This window comes from Eubalaena glacialis, chromosome 8, assembly GCF_028564815.1.
Source record: "Eubalaena glacialis isolate mEubGla1 chromosome 8, mEubGla1.1.hap2.+ XY, whole genome shotgun sequence".
In the NCBI taxonomy this organism is placed as follows: domain Eukaryota; kingdom Metazoa; phylum Chordata; class Mammalia; order Artiodactyla; family Balaenidae; genus Eubalaena; species Eubalaena glacialis.
This window is the reverse complement of record NC_083723.1, coordinates 105,893,542-105,915,949: the sequence shown is the minus strand read 5'-3', so window position 1 is coordinate 105,915,949 and position 22,408 is coordinate 105,893,542. Positions and strand designations below refer to the sequence as shown.

The following is a 22,408-nucleotide window of genomic DNA, read 5'->3' as shown; positions in this document are numbered from 1 at the left end:
GCAACATGTAATGAACTGTGATTCTAAACATCACATCCAAATAAAAAGGCATATCTGTCTATTACCTGGAACCAGTGATGTTCAGCAGATTAGTCAACACAGCATTTAAAAAAAATCATTCCCCCAAACAATAACATAACATGGTAGCAATTTTACTAAAACCTGTTTCTTAGCCTGGATCATCACCTGTGATGCAACAAGTACTTCATCTAAAGGTTCTTCTTTAATATATGATCTATAAGGGATTGGAGGAGGGGCAGCTTCGTACAGAGGAGTTCCTACTTTTGCCATTATGGACCAGCAGGTGTGGGACTAAAGATAATGGAAGAGAACTCAGAAAAACAGATTTTCTGGTCAGGAGCACGCTGGTAGCTATAGTCAACAATATCTAAGGAGCTACTGGAATTTGGATAAAATGTCTAGGGGTGCTAAATTTAGTCTAATCCACACATAAGGAGATTAAGTGTAGAGTATTTTAAAAATCAAAGTCGGGGGGCTTCCCTGGTGGTGCAGTGGTTGAGAGTCTGCCTGCCGGTGCAGGGTACACGGGTTCGGGCCCTGGTCTGGGAGGATCCCGCGTGCCGCGGAGTAGCTGGGCCCGTGAGTCACAATTGCTGAGCCTGCGCGTCTGGAGCCTGTGCCCCGCAGCGGGAGAGGCCGCGATGGTGAGAGGCCCGCGCGCCGCGGTGGGGAGTGGCCCCCGCTCGCCGCGGCTGGGGAGGGCCCTCGCGCAGAGACGAGGACCCAACACAGCCATAAATAAAAATAAATAAATAAATAATTTAAAAAAAAATCAAAGTTGGAAGAGCAGTCCAGGATATCCAATTAAGGTATAAATAACTAAAAGTAAGAGAAAGCCTTAGTCTCATCAATAGCATTACCATATCAAAAGAAAAGCTGCAAGAACCGCCTAGGGGAAAGTCTCAGAGCAAGACTGTGTCTACAGCCAAAACGAGGGACAGGAAAACCAAGAGGCTCAACTTAATTCCTAGACATGTCCAGAATCTAAATTTCATAACTAGGATAGAAATTTTACTCAACACAACAACCTTTCCCAAAAAAGCCTAAAGCCAAAGACAGTATTTGATTCTCGGGCAGACAAAGGGTAATAGGTCAAAATTTCACCAGAGCAGGAAAAACTTTAAAACAACTGCACAGGGGCTTCCCTGGTGGTGCAGTGGTTAGGAATCCGCCTGCCAATGCAGGGCACACAGGTTCGAGCCCTGGTCCGGGAAGATCCCACATGCCGTGGAGCAACTGAGCCCGTGCGCCACAACTGCTGAACCTGCGCTCTGGAGCCCACGAGCCACAACTACTGAAGCCTGGGTGCCTAGAGCCCGTGCTCCGCAACAAGAGAAGCCGCCGCAATGAGAAGCCCGCACACCGCGACTAAGAGTAGCCCCCGCTCGCCACAACTAGAGAAAGCCCGCGCGCAGCAATGAAGACCCAATGCAGCCAAAAATAAAAAACAAACAAACAAAAAAAATTGCACAAGAAAGTCAAATGGAAAATAGAAGCAAGGTAAAATGTGGTTTAATTCTGAGTAATAAATGGAGCTTAAGACAAGAGGAATCCATTTGACCTTCCTAGGAATATTCTCTTTTAAATAGCCCAAGGGTGATATAGGACTTGCAGAGAAGGAAAAAAAAAAAAAAAAAAAAAAAAATCCTCACATCACGGGATCTACCAAAAAAAAAAAAAGAAGCCATAGTCATGATGCAGTTTATTGTTTTCCATTTTGACTCCAATATAGATAAAAGTACAGAAAATTAAAAATGATACAAAGCAGAATGTAAAAGTTATGAACCATAACAATGTAAAGGCAAAGATAAGGCTGAGAGAGATAAGGAGGTAGGAGAGGGTAGAGAGGTGGAGGAATGGCTAGGAGCACTAATATCCTATCTTTACACATTGAGGGAGTCAGACCAAGAGCAGATACAAGAATTAGTATTACAATGCAACTCAAAAGGAGAGGGCAGAGGAAAGGAGTACTGTGAGGTAATATGCAGAAGGAAGTTTAAAATGCCCAAGTTTGATAAATCAAGAAAAAGTAGTATAGACATATTTCTTAAAGTTATGGAGGTAATACTGCTTGCTAATACTATAAACAAAATAGTTAAACTATAAACAGAAACAGTTAAAGTAACTGTCTCTAAAAAGTGGGACTAGGTATAGGGGAAGAGTGTGGCAAAAGGCCATTGATTTTTTATTATAAATCCTTCTATTTGAACTTTCATCATATGAATGTATTACTTTGACTTTTAACAAAGTGAACTTTCAAAACCAATAACTGTAATAAAGCCTCCAAACTGATCATTTTGAAACTTAAAATTAAATGACATGCTAGAGCAAACTGTCACTAGAAAAATCAAGTCCCTTTCTCATGGTAAGTACCAAGAGAACAGCACAGTTCAAGTTTAGAAATAGTCTTGCCTTGAGTGAGGCTAACTTCCTAATATGGAGCATCTAAAACTAATTTATGACTGCAATCACATAATATTTTTCATTCCAATGTTGATAAAATTTATAAATGTTCATTAATATTAATAACAACCCAAGAAACCCAGTTAATAATAATGCTTTTATACAATATGTGAGAAAAACAAGCTTTACCACACAACTTCATAACGACTTGAGGGTGAGTGGATGGTTTTGTGAAAACAGTATTATAAGTTCACTGAAGGCAGGGCCTGGGTACATAAAGTCTCTATGAACAGCAGCCATCATAATTTGTTCCTTAATAAATGCTTGTGGGTAATTGGCTGCACATTATAATTAGTAAAGCTAGACCCAGGCAATTACAGTTTCCACAATTCTCCTATAAGGTTGTGCTGGCCATTCATCTCATCTCTCAGCTTCCAAGCCCTCTATTCTATACTTGTTCTGAACTGCTCTATAGCCAACTCTGGGTTGGGTCGGCCAACCTTATTTACCAGACTTGTCTGCCAGCTTCACGTTAGGTTTTACCAAGGGGAGGCAACACGTTAAGATGGGAAGAGGCGGGGAGAAGGGATTTTCTTGCTGTTTTCATTCTTATTAAAGTTGCTCCAACAAGAGAGGACAGCCTCATGTGCCGACTCCAGCTGTGCCTCTTCTCCCCTGCTGGTTGAGTACCAGCTACCTGGCATCCACGTGGAGGTGAGATTACCAGCTGTGTGGGGGTCCCTCTGAACTCCTAGGTTCTTCTATTCCGTTCCCCCAGCCCAAGGGGTGGTTATTAAAATCTGGATTACTTTTGCTCTTTTAGTCTTCCAACACCTGTGTAACCAATTAAATTCTCTGAAGTACCTCACATGGTTTACTAGGCCCTGACTGATGCAAAGGGAAGAAAATATGTACCTTTCTTGAAATTACTCATAGAGTGCTGGTAAGCAGCAAAACTTTACAGTGATTTATATAAGTCAATACAATAAAATGTACTGACATTTTTATACTATCAATAAAGTGATTCTAAGGACATTTTTATAAGGCTACCACTAGGGTTTGTTTCCATATGCCAATGGAAGTTGAATACAAAATCTTGAGTTTGATTAATCATTAAAAAGAGGCTAAGTTAGAGAGTATAAAATGCCTCAGGAAGAGAGAAATGGGACACAGAAGTGAGAAAGGGGTACAGACAGAAAAAGAAGTAGGAGATATACAAACACAAACTTTTATCTGTTTATGAGTCTGTCTTACCTGCTCTTTAAATAAGATACTTAATAAGTCTAACATTCCAGCAAACCACAAAATCAACATCACAGTAATAAAATAAGTGCTTTTTTATGGAAATAATAGTGACAAACAATCACAAAAAGATTTTTCATATTATTCAATGAATATACTGGATCTGGTATTTGGACAAACCAAAGAAAATGTGGTAGCAATGGCAGCTTTGACCCTCATCTACCACTCTAAGTTCTTGGCAGACTATATGGAGAGATCTATGCCTATCTACTGAAAATCAATAGTAGGTACTAACTATAATTTCCAGTGTGGCTTGCAGAGATTTAGAGTTTTGTTTTCTTATTATACAACTAGGCCCAAAGAATCTAGTACAAGAGCATGCCAAGAGTATGCAAAGTGTCCTCTCCAACCCACCTCATTCCTGCTAAAAGGCTTATCCTCACTTCCATAGCAGGGTGGTTAAGAGTGCAAACTCTGGAGCCAGAGTACTGGATTCGAATCCTTGCTCTGCCACTCACTACCACCTTAGACAAGTCCCACTTGACTCTTATGCTTTAGTTTCACCATATAAAAGGGCTTAAAACAGGACATGGTATATAATAAGTGCTAGATAAGTGTAACCTATTACTAGTAGTAGTACTATTCCACATAAAGACAGATAAAGCATAGACAGATAAAGCACTCACTACCACCTTAGACAAGTCCCACTTGACTCCTATGCTTTAGTTTCACCATATAAAAGGGCTTAAAACAGGACATGGTATATAATAAGTGCTAGATAAGTGTAACCTATTACTAGTAGTAGTACTATTCCACATAAAGACAGATAAAGCATAGAGATGTCAAAGGGAAAGTTACATGGGAGAAAAAGTGCTTATAAATTGGGAGAAAACAATTTATACATTGGGAGAAAAAATGCTTATAAATCACAAACTAGGAGTTTTGACCATACAAGGACCTGTATCAGAACATAGTTCTTTTCTGAAGTACAGACTCTTTTGAGGATGTGTGAAAGCTACAGAACTCCTCCCTAGAAAAATGCATATACACACAAAATTTTCCAAAATATTTTAACGTTCTTGGACTCAAATCACAAATAGGTTATTTCACGATGATATAGCTATACCAAAGCTGAAACACTAGAGGGTGCCACAACCAAGGAAAAATGTAAAGAAAGCACAGGGAATTTCAAGCTGCTTAGAATTCTTCAACTAGAATAAACATCCTTCCACAGAAAATAGTTAGGTGAATCTACTTCACCAAATACTTCAAAATACATCAACTCTTCTATAGGCTCTAGATCAGTACTGTTCAACAGAAATTTCTGTGATGATGGAAATGTTCTAAATTTGCACTGTGCAAAATAGCAGCCACCAACCACATGTGGCTACTGACATGAAATGTGACAACTGCGACTAAGGAATTACATTTTAAAATTTTACTTAGTTTTAAATAATTTTAATATAAATAGCCACATGTGGCTGTGACTATCACAATGAACAGTGCAGTTCTTCTACATTCTAGTCTTAAGTTTTGAAATTACTTGCTTCTAATTGTTGTGAAAGAAATTTCTAATAGAGTAGGTTCATACAATATTTCAAGCAAATCCATCCCTTGGTGAAAATTCAACACTGCAAAGATAGAAAAAAAGACTGTCCGTGTCTCTCCCTCACCCTGCAGGTGTTCACAATCAAAAGTAAAGCTTTCTTTTACTCATTATAGAAACCCTGCCTACCCAATTCCCTGACTGTATTTCTTAAAGACCCTGGGTTAAAAGAGCTTAAAAAAAAATAAGTACAAACTGATAAAGTTAACTTAGAAGGCCTTTGCCTTTAAAAAAGGCTTTTCCAGGACTTCCCTGGCAGTCCAGTAGTTAAGATTCTGCGCTTCCAATGCTGGGGGCAAGGGTTCAATCCTTGGTCGGGGAACTAAGATCCCACATGCCATGCGGCATGGCCAATAAATTTTAAAAAATAAAATAAAAAAGCCTTTTCCTTAAAAAAGAAAAAAATCATATTCTAGTGATAATATCACCAAGGGCTAAAGCAGCACTGGGAAGAGAGGACTACAAGGACATCGAGTAGGTACCATGAAAGGGAGGACAGAGTCTTTAGCCAGGAGTTCGTCAGGTGCCACAATGAAAGGAGACTGCAGGCTGAGGCAACAGCTTGTGAAAGCACATGGCACAGCAAGAGGACATGAATGAACACCCAGACTCAGGAGGAGTCTGGGGACCAAAGGAACAGCTCTCAGCTGCCTTCTCACCAGAATCTTTCTTTACACTGTAATTTAACCTGCTAAAAATAAAGTGATTCTAAGAACACTGATGCTGACCCACCTGCCAAAGAGGAAAGTCGTCTCCACATTACAGCTTACAACCCTGTGTCTGTCACAGTGCCCTGAGTGAGAAGGTACCTAATGAATGTTGATGACAATGAAAAAAAGGATTAGAAAATGCATTCTCAAATATTCAGATGCTTATTAACAGCTACAAATATAAACAAAAAGCACATGAGTTGCTGAAGCTATCCCTGGATCAGAAACATGGTGGATAGGAAGTTTAGTAACGCCTAGGCATTTGCAAATGGGTAAGAATGCAGCTGGCTCTCTTTGCAGAAAAATCATTTCTCCACAGCTGTTCCCCATATTACCAAAAAATCAAATAAGTAGCTGTCATGTGATAGCAGGATTAGAGGCTCCCTCAATTTCCATTAAGGAGAAATTACATAAATTGCCCCAAGACTCACCCCTCAATCTCACAAGCACAAAGGACACTTTTATTCAGATCCTGCTTACTGTGAAATATAGCATTGGCGCCTGGCTGCTTCTGTGGTGGGCCTCAATCCTGCTGGATTTGCCTTTACACAACCAACATTCAGTTAAAGCTGTTTCTTAGATTCTTCAAGACATGATTTTTCTTTTGAGATAACTGAACTAGGACTTGTTTCTGGATAATATTATGAATGTGTAGGTGTCAATACTATGGATCTAGGAATCTCTGCAATTCAATCATTCTCTCATTCATTCCACAAATATTTACTGAATTCTTATCAGGTACTCCTAGATTATTTTAACATTAATATTCCAAGAAAAACTATGACTGGCAATTCTAATTTTTTATCTTTAGTTTAAAAAATGTATTATCATAAAAGTGACACATGTTCTTTTTGGGTAAATGAGAAAATACAAGTCAGGAAAAAACAAAAAAGAAACAGAAATCACCACCACCTGAGATGGCTACATTACCAAATTAACAATTTGGTATACATGTTTCTAGCATTTTCCCCCTGAGTTTCTTATATGCTTTTTTTTTTAAACAAAAGTGAGGCTGTTGTGTATATACTGTTGTAGAAATATTTTAAAATTTAATATAGAACAGAATTTTTCATGTTATTAACATTTTACATCATTTTTTAACGTTTACAGAGCATTCCCTATAAAAATGTACAGTAGGTATTTTACTAATTCCCTAAAGTTAAATCATTTAGGTTCTTTCCAATATTTCACTATTATAAATACCACTGTGATGACAAGTTTGATATTCAATAAATATCTGTTGAATAAATGAGTAAATGAATGGTTTACTAAGTTAAGTCTTTAAGTACATACCCAATTATTTCCTTAGCTTTTAAGAGACATAAAACTTTCAGTAGGGCTTCCCTGGTGGCAGAGTGGTTAAGAATCCGCCTGCCAATGCAGGGGACACGGGTTTGAGCCCTGGTGCAGGAAGATCCCACATGCCGTGGAGCAACTGAGCCCGTGCGCCACAACTACTGAGCCTGCGCTCTGGAGCCCGTGCGCCTAGAGCCCGTGCTCCACAACAAGAGAAGCCACCGCAATGAGAAGCCCATGCACCACAACAAAGAGTAGCCCCCGCTCGCAACTAGAGAAAGCCCTGCGCAGCAACGAAGACCCAACGCAGCCAAAAATAAATTAATAAGTTAATAAAATAAATTAAAAAAAAAAAACTTTGAGTAATCATATAGTTATGATTCTGGACATGCTATTATAGCAGGCACAGAAAGGTAATGTGGTAAAAACAGCAATCTAAACATAAAGGTAAGTACATAATACTTGGGGGATGCAAGACAAAATAAAAATATTAACCTTAATGATGTAAAAGTAGAGTACGACTCCCAGAAGCTGGAATATAGAAAGAGGGTAGTGCAGGAGCACTTATAATGCCATTCTACAAAATAGCAAGTTGAGAAAGCTGAAAGTTGGTGGATCAAAAAATAAAAGTTTATCATTTAAAATTATAAAGATAATTATTAAAAAACTTTCAAAAAGAATATAAATATCAAATAATGGGAGATGGAGAAAGGATGGAGTAGAAAAAGTGACTTAAATTCTTATTTTTCATATCAAAAAAGTCCACAGATATTGTGTAAAGTTGATCAATCAAGAAACAGAAGTTTACACATATTATTAAGCCTTACGGAAGTAATTCCAAGAGAAGCTAAAAACAGAAATAGTGAAATGGTTTTTAAAGGTTGTCTCTGGACCGTAGGGCTAGGGATGGAAAGGAAAGAGAAAAGGCAGGAGACATGTTTTTTTCATCATCAACTCTTCTCTGCTATTTAATTTGTTAGGAAGCACAAAGAATACCCTGATAAAATTGGCTGAAAAATCTGTAATTATTCACTTTGGATCCCCTAACTATATATATCTTCTTACCTTGCTAACCAGTCAGACGCAGCTGCTCACAGAGTTTTCCTTTAACCAGAGGCAAACTTAAAATGCCTAAGACCTTGGAGACTATCTAGTCTGATTTTCTCATTTTACAGATTAATTTGAGACCCAGAAAGACCGAGTTACCCAAAGTCACAGCTCTAGTTGGCGGCAAAACCAAAACTCAAACCCACATTTCCTGCCTTCTAATCAAGTGCTCCAACAGCTCCATCAGAGACCCACCCTTTGTCCCAGAGCACAGTCTCTAGCCATACTGGCTTGGGCACGTTAACTTCTATCCCACACTATCATGTGTATATCTTCAACCCAAGGGTTTTACTGAGGGGCCAGTGAATTTGTATTATAAAATAACATGCATATTGAACTGCAGTGATTTTTCAAACTGCACCTGCAGACACCCATCCCAGTCCCTCTAACATGCCTTCCGTTCCCTTCACTCTTCAACCCTCACCATCACTGCCTTAGAGGATACAGCTGCTTTGAGGAATGGTTCCTACAGACTGAGAGGCCTGACAGCGTGCTTCCCAGCCACAGGAATAAATGCAACTCATGAAGTTGCCAAAAAACAATGTCTTTTGAAGCTACTGTCTTCTGTGAGCACCAGGGCAGTCAAATTATTTCATGTTTTTCTTCACCCATATTACATGGGTTTATTTAGCTTATTACCCACTCCCACTTCCAATAGATGGAAAGGGAACAAAACTGTTTTTTTTTTTTAAAAAAACGGAGGACAAGGGACTTTTTTTTAAAAAAATGGAGAACTGTGCTCACATTTTAATGTTTGTAATCATTATGCCATTTTATAAAAATTATTTTAAGTTGAATTTTAAATGGTATGAAAGTCCATTTATACAAATTATTATTTGTATAGATTATTATTTATGTAAATTTAGAAACAATAAAAAATAAGTGTATGCAGAAGAGTAAAGATCTAAAAACCAAAACCCCGGCTTCCCTGGTGGCATATCGGTTGAGAAGCCGCCTGCCGATGCAGGGGACACGGGTTCAAGCCCTGATCCTGGAAGATCCCACATGCCGGGGAGCAACTAAGCCCGTGCGCCACAACTACTGAGCCTGCGCTCTAGAGCCCGAGAGCCACAACTACTGAAGCCCACGTGCCACAATTACTGAAGCCCAGGCGCCTAGAGCCCGTGCTCCGCAACAAGAGAAGCCACTGCAATGAGAAGCCCACTCACCGCAACAAAGAGTAGTCTCCGCTTGCCACAACTAGAGAAAGCCCGTGCACAGCAACAAAGACCCAACACAGCCAAAAATAAATAAATAAATTTATTTTTTAAAAAAATAAATAAAAACCAAAACCCCAGTATTGACTGTTTTTTCCATAAATTGTGCACAATTTATGGACAGCGTATGTCTCACTAATTCAAAATAATTAACACTGAATGTTTAAAAGCATGCTTTCACACACATGGAGCTGTGCATAATGGGATCAGTGGGGCAACAGCAATACTGATTAATATTGAAAAGCAGGCTGAGCAGTGAGCCTAACACTCATCACTTCCTGGTTTACTTCCTGCATTTTACTTCTGATCCACTGTGAAACTGAGGGCTAAGGGACACATATATACAGTTTGATGGTGGCAACATCAATTGAGGCTTTTAAAAAAGTCAAACAATGTATATGAAAGCACCTTGTAACTGCAACATGCTAAAGAAACATAAGGCATTATTTTACTGTATTTTATTGTGGAGCAAGAAAGTGATGCAGAAGAGGAAATGATTGCTGCATCCATCCAGCATTTGAGTACCAGGATCTTAAGGGTTGGACCATAAGCAGCTCCAGGTCTAGTCAGAGAAAAACCATATAAACCAAAGCAGCCCTTCATACCTGTTTTGTCTGGTCTGCAGTGTTTTTTGTTTGGTTTTTCAATGTGAATGAATTGCCAACATTTTAAAATAGGGAAATAAGAGTAAAAGTTTCAGACTTCTGACTTCTCTTGAAAAATCAGGAAGATCTGGGGACACCAGTAAGTAGTACTGTGTTAAAAGCTTGGGCTGGAGAGTCAGTTCTGTCATTTGCTAGTATGGTGATACTTAACCTCTCTATGTGCCTCAGTCACCCTATTTATAAACTGGTGATAATGTATTAATACCTTCCTCAAAGTGTTAGTGTGAGGATTAAATGAAATGAAGTAATTAAGTAAAGGACTCAGCAGAGTGCCCCGCCACCCCCAATAAATGCTAATTGTTATTTTCATTTCAGATTGGCAACAACTGACTGGCTAGAGGGAGAAGAACATGCTCTTATCAACAAGATAATAACAAGACTCTACAATGCAATCTATAAATGCTAAGGAAGAAAATTATAGGGAGAATGGGGCTCAAAGGAGAGGGCTGATAATCCAATCAATCAACAAATATTTAAGAAGGCATACAGATGGCCAAAAAGCACAGGAAAAGATGCTCAATATCACTAACTGTTAAAGAAATGCAAATCAAAACTACAGTAAGGTATCACCTTACACCGATCATAATGGCCATAAAAAAAATCTACAAACGAGAAATGCTGGAGAGGGTGTGGAGAAAAGGAAACCCTCCTACAGTGGTTGGTGGGAATGTAAACTGGAGAACAGCATGGAGGTTCCTTAAAAAACTAAAAATAGGGCTTCCCTGGTGGCGCAGTGGTTGAGAATCTGCCTGCCAATGCAGGGGACACGGGTTCGAGCCCTGGTCTGGGAAGATCCCACATGCCGCGGAGCGACTAGGCCCGTGAGCCACAATTGCTGAGCCTGCGCGTCTGGAGCCTGTGCTCTGCAACAAGAGAGGCCGTGACAGTGAGAGGCCCACGCACCGCGATGAAGAGTGGCCCCCAGTTGCCGCAACTGGAGAAAGCCCTCGCACAGAAACGAAGACCCAACACAGCCATAAATAAATAAATAATTTAAAAAAAAAAAAGAAAAAAAAACAGAAATAGAGTTACAGATGTAGAAAACAAACTTATGGTTACCAGGGGGTAAGGGTGGGGGAGGGATAAATTGGGAGATTGGGGATTGACATATACACACCACTATATATAAAATAGATAACTAATAAGGACCTACTATATAGCACAGGGAACTCTACTCAATACTCTGTAATGGCCTATATGGGAAAAGAATCTAAAAAAAAGTGGATACATGTATATGTATAACTGCTTCACTTTGCTGGACACCTGAAACTAACACAACATTGCAAATCAACTATATTCCAAAAAAAAATTTTTTTTTAAATTACTGAGGACCAGGTTTGTGGTAAGCAAGAAGGCAGAGTCCCACCTCAAAGAACTTACATTCTGGAGGAGGGAGCCATGACAATAAAGACATAAAGGAATAAACAAGAATTTCTGGAATTGACGTGCTATGCAGAGGATAAAATAAGGCAATATGATAAGAAAATGCCTGGGGAGAGGGGTGGTCTCTGATGAGGTACATCTGATTTGCGACCTGAATGGGTGAGAAGAAGGCAGTCACAGGAAGAGTCTGGTAAAAAGGGAAACGGTGGAGGGAGACAAGATTGGAAAAAATCACGTAAGGCCTTTGTAGGCCTTGGAAAGGAGTTTGGATTTTATTCTGATCAGGAAAGATTTTACGGGAGTAGCTATTTGAGAGGTGTCGCTGGGAGCTGGGAAGGAGGGTGGGGTGGAAGTATTCGGAGCAGAGGAAACAGTGTGGCATATGGAACATGACCAAACATGGAGTACACCAGAGGTTCAGCTAGGGGGAAACCAGATGGTGGGGACCTATGTGCTGTGCAAAGTAATCTGTACTTCATCTTATAGCTCAGTGGTACTTAATATTATGAAGATCCGTTTATAACAACGGAAGGAAGGAAGGAAGGAAGGGAGGGAGGGAGGGAGGGAGGGAAGGTGGGAAGGTGGGAAGGCGGGAAGGCGGGAAGGCGGGAAGGCGGGAAGGGAGGGAGGGGAACCTCTACTACATGATAATTGTATTTATTCAGAAAACCAGATAACGAAAAGAGTACACTATAAATTACTTAATTTATTTGAAAACTCAAATGTAAGCAATATTTTTGAGAGACAGTATTATCTATTCAGTCTACAAATAACCACAGGTCACAAAAGCCCACTGCAATAACTCCTGGCCACCCTTAGAGTTCTAGGTTATAGGATGAAGCATTGCTAAAGGTGATAAGGAGCAAACATTCCTCCCAGCTGTGTGAAGAATCGCTTGGGAAGGACTGAGGCTAGACTGCCTAGTTACCAAACCAGTCAGGTAACTAATTCAGTGGTCCATGAGGGAGCACTAATGGCGGCCTGAACTAAGACAGTGGGGATGGAGAGCACGTGTGAAATATTTAGGGGGTGAAAATGGAAAGGATTTAGTGAACAACTGGATGTGAACAGTGAAGGAAAGGTAAGTCCAGGATGATGCCAATGTTCTGGCCTGGGTTAAAGAGTGGCTCCTTAACCAAGACAAGGAATAGTAAAAGAGCAGATTTGCAGAGGACGACAGTGCATAACAATATTTACACGAACTGTCCAATGAGATACCCAGATCTGGAGCTCTGATGCAGGAGCCTGTGATGCAGGTATAAGTTTGGGACTCATCAACAAGGAGATGGTAATGAAAGCACAGAGCATGAATAAAATTGACCAGGAATAATATGTAAAATGGGACGATAAAAGAAGCAAGGAAACTTAAGGATATTTAAAGGAGCATATAGAGGAAGGAAAAAAACGTGTGAACACAAATGAGAAGTTGGAAGGAAAAATGAGAATCACGAGATAGTAAGTGTCATGGTAGGCAAATGAAGAGAGAAGTCAACAATATCAAATCCGGTGGAAGAAGAATTGAGATAACAACTTGCCAAGAAATTCAATTCATTCATTCATTCAATACATACATAAAATTCACCTACTGTGTGTCAAGCATTGCTGTAGACACAGGAGACAGCAATGAATAAAAAAAAAGTCCTCCCCTTCTTGGATTTTACATCCACCAGAGGGAGATAAACTAATCAAATATATACATAATATTTTAGGGAGAGGAGAGGTGTGGACAAGAGAGGGTGCTGGCCAAGAAATGCCTTTCTGACAAGATCTCTCAGTTCACATCTGTAGGAAGTGAGGGAGACAGCATGAAATACTTGGGGGAAAGAGTATCCAAGGCAGCAAGAACAGTAAACGCAAAGATGCTGAGACAGGAACATGCTTGGTGTGATCAAGGAACAGCAAAATGGCCCATGTGCCTGAAGCACCCTAAGCTAGGGGAGAAGAAGCAGACGGGGTCAGACAGGTTAGCCAGGATCAGGCCTGTGGGACCTTGAGGGCTACTTAAGACCTTTGGATTTTACTCTGAATGAGATGGGAAACCTTTGGAAGGTTTTGCGCAGGGGTTAAGATGTAAACTGATTTTCTTATTCACATTTTTAAAGGGTCACCTGGGCTGCTATATGAGAGTAGACTGAAGGGAGGAAAGGGTGGGAACAGCAAGACCAATTATAAGGCTACATTAAGATGAACATGGCTTGGACCAGGGTAGCAGCATCAGAGGTGATAAGAAATAGTTAGATTCTGCATGTTTTAAGGGTACAGCTGCCAGGATTTTCTGACACTTGGGATGCATGGTAGAGTGAAAGAGAAAAGTCTAAAAATGACTCCAAGGTTTTTGGTTTGAGCAACTGGAAGAACTTAATAGGCATTTACTGGGATGGGAATGAATGTCAGAGGAACAACTGAGATGCCTATTATTTATATACCTATATCTATATCTATATCTATATATATCTATATCTCCACGTGGAAATGTGAGTAGGATATTGTGAACTGGAGGCTTAAGTTTGCTATTTTTAAAACTGCTTTTAGATGCTTTTAAATGCTTTTTAACATTTATTTTTGCTTCTTTTTGGAAGAATATAATTAAGAATTGCACTTATATTCTTAGAAATATTGAGGTAAACATTTATTATTTAGGTTCATTCATTTCTGGACAAATCAGCTATAAAAGTGCCACTATTACCCTTTCTAAGGTAACAATATAACACAGGTCACAATTATCTATCATATCTCAGATTTCTGTCAAACAGTTTTCTTTATGGATGTCAAAACAGTCTATGAAAACAAGATAACTAAGTTAAAGTAACTAGGTGGGAGAGATACAAGGATGTGCTCTATAAATTACTATATGAATACTTTTTCTTTCTTCTTTTTTCCTTTTCTTTCTTTCCCTGATAGCTGTAGTGCAAGCAGAAAGAGGCCAGAACTTGGAGTGAGAAATGTGTGGTTTTGATTTCTAGTTGCATAATCTTGGAAAATCATAAAATCTCTATGAGCTTCTGATTGATCACCTGCAAAACTGACAAGGATGATGCCTGCCTCATAGGTTAGTAATAGTAATAATAGCTAACACTTATTGAGCCTTTACTATGTGCTAGGTGCTTTTCTAAGTACCTTTACATATGTAATCACATTATAATGTATAATGTAATCTTCACAACTCTAAGAGGTATTATTATCATCTTCACTGTCATGATGAAGTGAGGCACAATGAGGTTAAGTAATTGCTCTAAAGCAAACAGGAAATGAGTGACAGAAAGAAAATTTAAGTCTTGTCAGTGTGCATAATAGTGATTTACAGTTTATAAAACATGTTCATATTTTGTTTTTAAAGGTAGGTACAGCACAGTATTAGAATGATCAATGTGAAATTGCTTTTTGTAGGTCCAAAACAGCCAAATATCAGCAATTTCACATGGTTCAACCAAAACTATAATGCTATAGCCACTTAAAAAAATGAAACATGAAAATGTTTTTTAACTGTAAAACACTATGGAAGGTATCATTTTATTTATTTATTTACTTTTAAAATAAATTAATTTATTTATTTTTGGCTGTGTTGGGTCTTCGTTTCTGTGCGAGGGCTTTCTCTAGTTGCGGCGAGCGGGGGCCACTCTTCATCGCGATGCGCGGGCCTCTCACTATCGCGGCCTCTCTTGTTGCGGAGCACAGGCTCCAGATGCGCAGGCTCAGTAGTTGTGGCTCACGGGCCCAGCTGCTCCACGGCATGTGGGATCTTCCCAGACCAGGGCTCGAACCCGTGTCCCCTGCACTGGCAGGCAGATTCTCAACCACTGCGCCACCAGGGAAGCCCCGGAAGGTATCATTTTTAAGCAACAATAAATAGAACCACACTAAGAATTAACACAATTGTGAAAATGATAGTATGAAAGGGAACAGGCAGTAAATACAGGAATCTGTTCAAATTACACACCACTCAATGACCGATAGTCAATCTGAAGTCCGTTATATATCCAGCCCAGGTTTCCATTTGCAGCCTTGGTATTTTTGAGGATTAATCTTCTGAAAGATATGGAGACAATCTCAAGCAGACATCACTTTCCCCATGGCACTCATTACCCCCTGATGTAATATTTATTTACCTTTTTAGATAGTAAGTAAGCTCATGGGGGCAAAGATTTTTCTGTTTTATTCAATGCTTTATCCCACCACCTAGAACTGTTCAAGGCTCACAATAATCACTCAAATTTGTTTATTGAATGAATGAGAAATTAGAACTTCCTAAGCTGGACAATAACATATGAAATAAAATTTAAGACAAAGAGTACTCAGAGATTTTGTAACGTAAACAATAACAATAAATAAACCTTTCTAAATAGAATAATAGTCCCTACCATAAACACTTCAGAAAGTGTCAGACATCTAAATTTGAATAGTGCCTATTCAAAAATTAAAATCCCCATATTTACTTTGTGAGTAAATTAAAACAAAGTATATCTTGAATTACTTCCAAAATTAAAATTAGAATAGCAAATAATCAAAGTTTCAGGCATAGTAGTAAGAAGGAAAACTTATCTTAGAATCCTGACAAGGAAAGGAAGTTAGAGAAAAGTAAAAAAAGCACATGTTTCAAGAATAAAATTTACAAAGTGGTTGAATATAAAATTAAAATGACTCACTTAAAACTGGGAATAACATTTCCATTTTTTAATTTGTTTAACCTGTACAAGATTTCCCTAAACTTAAAAGGGGGAGGAAGAAATGCTATCCTAAGTTTCTAATGAAATATAAGCTGCTTAAATAACATTTACACTATATTTCCTGTTCAAAAAAAAAAAATCACCAAAATTTTTCCATGACTACGAAAATGTTGCATCCATTTAGAATAAGTTATTTGAAAAATTACAGAGCACTCACTACACAAAGAAAAAATAATAATCATCCTATAAGAATAAAAAACATTTTTCTCACTACCAATCTCTCAACGTGATTGTTGATAAAATTCTAAAATCAGAAGGGGAAAAGGGACCATCAAATGTAATTTACCACAAATATTTATCAGCAGCCGCTTAGTCCTGACCACAAAAGACGTCCTGCAGCTAGCTAGCTGTCAAACCACCCAAAGCTGCTTGTCATCCACCTTCCTGGCGCTTAGAACTAAGCTCACTTGGGTCAAAACAAGTCAACTGCCTTTCTCATCAGTAGTAATATACTGGAATAAAAGTATAATTCTGTCTGCCAAGATTCTGTTCTTAAGAATAGTCTTGTAACTATTAAAAGGGGACATTAAATTAGAGCTATTGAAAAGGGTTATCTGTATCTGTAGCTTGACTGGGATAATACTTCTGAGGTCTTGATGTGTAATCAAACCAGAGGAAAGAGAAGCAACTGGAAAAATCAACAAATATCATAACCCCCAAAAAGAGTGAATAAAGAGTAAACTACTGAAAAAAATGCGTATGCCAGTAGTAATATGTAAATAAAAGTAGGTTCATACTTAGAATAGATTCCATGTATTGTGCAACAAGGAATATTCACACTGACTTAGCATAGTTACAAATCATTAGTCAGAGAAATATTACGTGAGTATTAAAGGATGAAGTAGACTGATGTGTACTGACACAGAAAATGTCCACAATATACAGCTGTAAACTGGGAAAATAAACAACAAAACAAAACACCCCAGGTTATAAAATCTGCTAGAATAAGTGTGGTCTCATTAAAATAAACAAACAAACAAACAAATAAATACAGATATGGCTACGGAAAAACAAAAGAATCTAGAAAGGTATACTGAAACTGTTAAGAATGCTTTTCTTCTGTGCATAATGGAATTATGAAGACTTCTTGTTTTACAGATTTTTTTTCTCCCTTTAAAACAATAAGCATGTAGTTACTTTTATAATGAGGGGACTGGAGGGGTGGTTAATCCCAGATCTGGGAAAGAAAAGACAAATAGCATGATAAGCCCCTCTACCCCTTCACCGAATGAAAAATCAGAGAGTGACCTCTAAGCTCATGGAATCAGAGAGACTCATATATAGACCATCAAGGCTGCCCAATGTCCTCTGGGTACTCTTTCTTTAAAAAGAATCCTATGTAGAACCTCAAAATATAAGATAAAAGTGGAACACTTCTTATTGAAGGAGCTGGGGAATGCTGACAGCTATAGGCGTTCATCCCCCTCACCTCCTGCAATACCCTCTGAGATTCAGGACTCCACAGAGCACAAGTGGAAACTCCCTGATTAATGCAAGTCTTCCATCGTGCAGTTGGGAAACTGAGACCCAAGAATTAGTCTCCTATTAAGATCTCTGCCTTACAGACAGGCTCCAGGGTTATTTTATATACTAGGCATTATAGACACAGTCCTTGGGGCCTGCAAACTTTTCAAATACATACAGAAAAGTTTAGAGAAAGCTGAAAACACAAAAGAACTGGCTCCAAAATACCAAAAGAATGAATAATCAAAATTAATAAATGTCCAAAAAAAAAGAAAAATAGATATAAAGCTTCTCGATGTTCAACATGATTCAAGCACACTACAGCTCCCTAGTGGCTCTGCAACTGTACATATTTTTCTATTGTCTGAGGTTTGTGTTTAGCTATACATATCCATCAAAGTAACACAAGCTGGCATCTGCCACTGAGAAAAACAAGTGGAAAAAAAGGCAACAATGGAGGGACATTGTTTTGGAAACTGAAAAGAGACAGAAAAGATATGTTAATCAAATAGGTTGATAACTAGAGACGCAAGGGATAATGAAGTCTGCCCTTGGAGGGTAAAATCAAATTCCAAAAAACTCAAGCAGCCTAAAATAATGAGCAAAATATCATAGGATAAATTTTAATAAACATAAACATAATATTCTGAACTTTGGCTTAAAAAAACCCATTGCAGAAGAACATAGGATGGTGAAGACTGTGTCACCACAAGAAAAAACAAAACAAAACAAACAAACAAACAAAAACTCAAGGGGTGCTGGTTCACACTAAATTTAGTATGGTAATAAGCACCATGACAAGCATCATATGTAAAATATGGATAATGAAAGCATCAACCTGATCACACTTGTACTTAGTGCTTGGCACTACACATTTTTTTTTTTTTGAGTAAAATGTTTTATTTTTATTCTTTCTTATCTGTTGATTAGAAGAAAATGAACAGTAATTTTAATATGGGTGTGAAAGGATACTCTACCTGCACTTTACCCTCCCTTCCCTTACTACTCAATATTCACCACTGTCTCTAAGTCAGGAATTATATTCTTTTTGGGATTATGTTTTTAAATTGTCATTTTGGGAGCATTTATATTACCTCAAGACCAAACTTCAGAACTAGACATTTCCTGTTGTCATTGTACTTTTTAAAGACATAGATTATATTTCATTGGGACTGTGAAAAAGCCAATATTATAAGGAATAGTTGGGAAAAAATATATATGTCTAAACCTAGAGAAGAAAGGGCTTTAGGAAAATGACCTCTTATTAAATATTAAAGAATTATTATGAGGAATTATAAATATCATGTGTCCCAATAAGAACAAATAGCCAAGAAGTTAGGGTAGACAGGGCAGAATTGTGGCCAATATAGATCATTCTTCTAACAGGGGTGTGAAAACAGAGCAGGTTGCCAGGAAGCAGTGAGCTCTCCCATCAATAGGTATCTTCATGCAAAGCAAAGACAACCACTTGGGGGCATGGGAGAGGTGGGCTTTACACATATACTAACAAGCCAGCATGCAGAAAGTAAGGGAGCAAAAAACAAAACAAAACAACTCTAAGATTTTGCACCAGGAGATTTTGAACCACGGGGTCCACAAATGTGTATCAGGAAGACTGTCAGGTGAACTGGATACATACCCCAAAGAAGATGTGATACAGTTCCTGACCTTCATCTACTGAGAGAATATAATCTATTGACACATAATTCTGCTGCAGTTTGGGGTATGTACAAATGTACACACAAACAGAATTACATAGATACTATAAAACAAGCTTTAACTAAAGGTTTTGTCCTCTTTGAGAACTGTAACAGCAGAAACTGAAAGGTCTTCCTAGAGAAATGTAGGGAAAAAAACAAAACTCTTCTGCTAGCATAGACTTAAACCATTTTAAATCAGTTTCCTTATTTTTAAATTATAAAGCAAAGAAGGTTTTATTAATGTACTGCTCCTCTAATCCCATCTTGGAAGATCTGTACAGTGAAGCTAATCATGCAACAACTTTACTAAATGCTGCAATCATAACCATCCATAACATAGCCAAGAGACCCTGGGAAAGGGTTTTAGTTTTGTCTTATTTGCCTTTTAAATCAGTACACTAACTACCAAATGTAAAATAGATAGCTAGTGGGAAGCAGCCACATAGCACAGGGAGATCAGCTCTGTGCTTTGTGACCACCTAGAGGGGTGGGATAGGGAGGGAGGGAGGGAGGCGCAAGAGGGAGGGGATATGGGGATATATGTATACGTATAGCAGATTCACTTTGTTATATAGCAGCAACTAACACAACAATGTAAAGCAATTATACTCCAATAAAGATGTTAAAATAAATAAAAATCAGTACACTAAAATAAATAAAAATAAATAAAATAAATCAGTACACTATTCTAACAAGCATAGCTCTCTCATTCCCCAGGCCAAAGCAAGGAGAAGCAGTAAGGAAGAATAAAGAGAGTAAGAACAATAAGGGAGAACAAATAAAACAAATAAATGAAAGAATAAGCAGACAAGAACAAACAAAGTACAAATAGCTGGTATTATTTATGAAGGGACAACCAGCCCTAAGACCTCAATTGCTTGTAAGGGCATCATCCTATCATAGGACAGGCATTCATTCCTTTACATACCTGACAAATGTGCTTTTGAAAAAGCATAAGCAATGTAAAAATACATATGTCAGTCACTTTGGAAGCCAGTTTGGCAGTTTCTTACAAAACTAAACATACTCTTACTATATGATCCAACACACTCCTTGGTATTTAGCCAAATGAGCTGAAAACTTATGTACATGCAAAAACCTGCACACAAATGTTAATACCAGCTTTATTCATAACTGCCAAAACTTGGAAGCAATCAAGATGTCCTTCAATAGGTGAATGGATAAACAAAATGTGGTATATCCATACAATGGAATATTATTCAGCACTAAAAGGAAATGAGCTATCAAGCCATGAAAAGACAGGGAGGAACCTTAAATGCATATTACTAAGTGAAAGAAGCCAATATGAAAATGAAAAGGCTACATACTCTGATTCCAACTATATGACATTCTGCAAAGGGAAAAACTATGGAGACAAGAAAAAGCAGTGATTGCCAGGATTGGGGGTGGAGATGGGGGAAATGAATAGGGCAGAGCACAGAGGACTTTTAGGGCAGTGCCAATACTCTTCGTGATATAATGATGGATATGTCATTATATTAATATATTTGTCCAAATCCACAGAAATATACACCACCAAGAGTAAACCCTAAAGTAAACTACAGGCTTTGGGTGATTATGATGCGTTAATGTAGGTTTATCCTTTGTAAAAAATGCACCATTCTGGTCAGTGATGTTGATAATGGGTGAGACTATGATGTGTGAGGGGAAGGGGGTATACAGGAAATCTCTGTACCTCCCTCTCAATTTGTTGTAAATCTAAAACTGCCCTTAAAAAATGAAGTCTTAAAAAAATGAAAAAGAAGCCTACAATGACTATTTGTGTGCCGTTTAAACCAAAATACTATGTACTGATTATAATTTTATCTTTTCTTGGCAAATAAACGTCATGGTGGAAAGCACTGATTACTGAACAGTACTGGAATTTCTTTTGACCTAAGTGCCTCTGAACTCCTGTGCACTTTTAGTTAGACCTTTATTAGCATACCATTCCACTGGGAGGAGGGGAACAGGAACAGCATGACACAAAATTTGAGACAAGTGTCATCATAGGCTACTGCTGGCGAACATTAGCTCCATCAAATTATTATTTAAAGTGAAGAAGGAAAAGTCATAGGCATTTCTCACCAGGGGCAGTGTTAGGACAGCTCCACCAGCAACACTGTCTCTTCGTTAGATGAAGTTGACCCACCCCCGATTTCTTCAGTCTTTCCCCACCACCATGCATCCTATACATTCAAATGTATTCAACAGTACATAACTATTATTAACTATACATTATGTATATTATATATAAATTATATTTTTACATTTATATGTAAATTATAAAAAATATATACCATAACATTATATAACTATAAAGCTATTCAGCATTTTCTAACTACAGGCTATGATGATTTAGTTTGGAGGAGTTCCTGACTACACCTGAAAATCCCTGTCCCCCACCTCTACCATGGAACATTGGTGTTTGACATATGTATTTTTCCCATTAATATATTTTATTTTTAGAGCAGTTTTAGGTTTATAGAAAGCTGAAGCAGAAAGTACAGTGAGTTCCCATATAACCCCTTCACCACTTCTCCCTCTCCTATTAACATCCTGCTTTAGAGTGGTAAATTTGTTACAGTTGATGAACCAATATTAACTAAAGGCCATAGTTTACATTAGAGTCCACTCTTTATGTTATACAGTCTATGGGTTTTGACAGGTGTATTATGACGTACCCTCCATTTGAGTATCATCATACAGAATGGTTTTACTACCCCCAAAACCCCGTGCTCCCTCTCTCCCTTCTCCCAAACCCTGACAACCACTGATCCTTTCACTATCTCTACAGTTTTGCCTTTCCCAGAACTTCATAAAGCTGGAATCATACACTATGTAGCCTTTTCTGGTTGGCTTCTTTCATT

General features: G+C 38.2%; 1 protein-coding gene across 7 annotated transcripts in view; it reads right to left on the bottom strand.

Annotated features, from left to right (window-relative positions):
• Positions 1–22,408, bottom strand: part of NRF1 (nuclear respiratory factor 1) — a 132,282-nt gene that overhangs the window by 90,510 nt on the left and 19,364 nt on the right. For 2 of the 7 annotated variants that reach the window (XM_061198044.1, XM_061198046.1), the window contains exon 2: positions 6,005–6,081. The exons of the other annotated variants lie outside the window; for them this stretch is intronic. The gene's annotated coding sequence lies outside the window, so the exon portion shown is untranslated. The remainder of the gene's footprint in view (positions 1–6,004; positions 6,082–22,408) is intronic. 7 annotated transcript variants of the gene reach the window in all.